Genomic DNA, 2361 nt, shown 5'->3' with positions numbered 1-2361 from the left:
GTTTCCTTGCTCTAAAGATTGGAGCTTTAAGTAGTTATCTTGTTCATAATCCCTTGGCAGGAATCGTCTCATCAAGTGCTTCTTTAATTTGATCCAAGACTCGATCTTGTCTTTGCCTTCCTTTCTTCTTTGTTTTTTCAGATTTTCGTACCATAAAGATGCATACTTTGTAAGCTTCAAGATTGCAACTTTAAATTGCTTCTTGTCATCGTATTCTTTATACTCGAAAACCCTTTCAGCTTGTCTTACCCAATCCAGAAATTTTTCCGGATCCATCTCGCCATCAAAGTCAGGAATATCGAGTTTTAAACCCCGATCATCATCGTTCTTATTTTTTGACTTCCTCTTTGGCTTTCAACATGCTTGCTATATTTTTCAACACATAAGCCATCTGAGCCATCTCCAACTTCAGCTCGTTATGACCATCTTCCCATGTTTTCGGACCTTCTTCACCGTCTTTAACCATGATTAGCAACGTCCCAAGACAGATCTATTAAGGAATAAATCTGAACTTAGCTCTGATACCAATTTGATGTAAAACAGTATGGAAAAACGAGATTGAACAGATCGTTGAACTGTTCGTTCGAGTTTGCTATTTCTGAGATTGTATATGTCGTGATAATTGGCAAATTTGCAGCGGAAATTGTGTTGTTTGGACTGATTATTTCGTGATTATGAATGTAACTGGATAGTATGGTGAATTCCTAGTCCTAACCTCGCAAGGTGTCAAACGCAGATTCAGGCAATCAACCTCGCAAGGAAGATCTAAAGATTAAGCTCGCAAACCTAATCAGAATAATGCTCACAAATGTAAACAATTTTATTGCTGGAAATTCGATGATCCTTCTCTGATCATACACGGCCTAATATACTCCTAAACGAGGTCACAATTCGACCCAAACCCTAACTTGGAAATTAAGCTATCTTTCCCTTTCCTAAACTAACTAGGAAAATTATTCTCCTTTCCTAAACTAACTAGGAAAGTAATTAAAATACTAAAAATTAGAATACAATCAGATTTAGGGTATTCTAATTTGACTAGGATTAGGAAAATCTAGCTTTCCTAACTTTATTAGAAATAGTAATTAACTAACTTATTATTCCTACACGATTTAGGAAACCGTGTATCCTAATTATCCTAGGAGCCGTGATATGCAGCCCAGAGCCGTGTTATGCGGCTCCCATGCCTTCCCATTTTAGCATCAACACATTACTCGATCCAAGCTCAAATCCTTTTACTAGTTGAGTTACATTTCGACTAATAAGAAGTTCATTTGCTTGTTCCGAACATGCTCCTGCATCAAACCATGTGGCGGCATTCGTTCTATTGGCGTGGGTACGATTTGGAGACGCATTGTCTCTAAAGTTATTGGTGCTATTTTGATTGGCCCGTCGTTGTGTGATTATTTTGATGGTCTCCGATTCGGAGTCGGGTATCCGTGAAGGAGATGCTATTTTCCATGACTTGAATCGGTTTGTTGAGGATCAAGTCGTCGACGTGGCCTTTCCATGCTGTTGGTAGACTTCCAAAATGCTTTTAACTTGGTCGACCGTGAGATCATGTTATGAGAGGTTCATCGTCATTGATTTGTGCCCTTCCGATGGGTTGATTTTTGTTATTCTAGTCCTGTTAGCATTATTATGGGGCGCACAGCTTATGGTCTTGTTAGGAGGTCCAGCTGGGTGACCCTTTGAGTTCTCTGCTGTTTGCTTTGGTGGTGCATCCTTTTGGTCTGAAAGACCAGGGACTCTTTTGAATTGAGTTTGCAGGCTTGGTACTTAGATGATGACACTATTGTTGGTGATATCTTGGTCGTGGGAGGGTTCTAGAGATGATTATGAAAGGTGGTCATCGATCGAGGCTTCATCTTAATGTTGATAAAACTGGTGTTTTTTTCATACTGAAGATTCCAGGAGCAGACTTCCCCGGTGTTCCCCCCCCCTATTGGTTCGGCGTGGTGTCAAAGTTATTCTATTGCTAGGATTGATGATCCACAGTGCGAGTTGTTGTTGCTTCGTGCTGGTACTAGTATTTCTAAACTCTATTTTGCTTTACGTACTTGTCCCCCTACTGTTTTTGAGTCAGCTAAGCTTTCCTTTGACGCGGTGCTACGTTCTGGCTTGGAACACAATGTCACCACGTCTGGACTTGGTTTTGGCGACTAGGAATGGCGGCTTCCCACCTTCCCATTTACTTTTGGTGGGCTTGGTGTTTATGCTGCTGGACATGTTCTGCATTAGGCTTTTCTGACATCTCGCTTGCAGTCTGCTGAGTTTCAGGCTAAGCTCCTACGGGTCTTCTTGTGTCATAGCTCATGGACCTTCTATTGATGCGGCTTTGAGTGTGTTTAATAAGACTAC

Source organism: Silene latifolia, chromosome Y, assembly GCF_048544455.1.
Source record: "Silene latifolia isolate original U9 population chromosome Y, ASM4854445v1, whole genome shotgun sequence".
In the NCBI taxonomy this organism is placed as follows: domain Eukaryota; kingdom Viridiplantae; phylum Streptophyta; class Magnoliopsida; order Caryophyllales; family Caryophyllaceae; genus Silene; species Silene latifolia.
Note: the sequence above shows the minus strand (reverse complement) of the source record.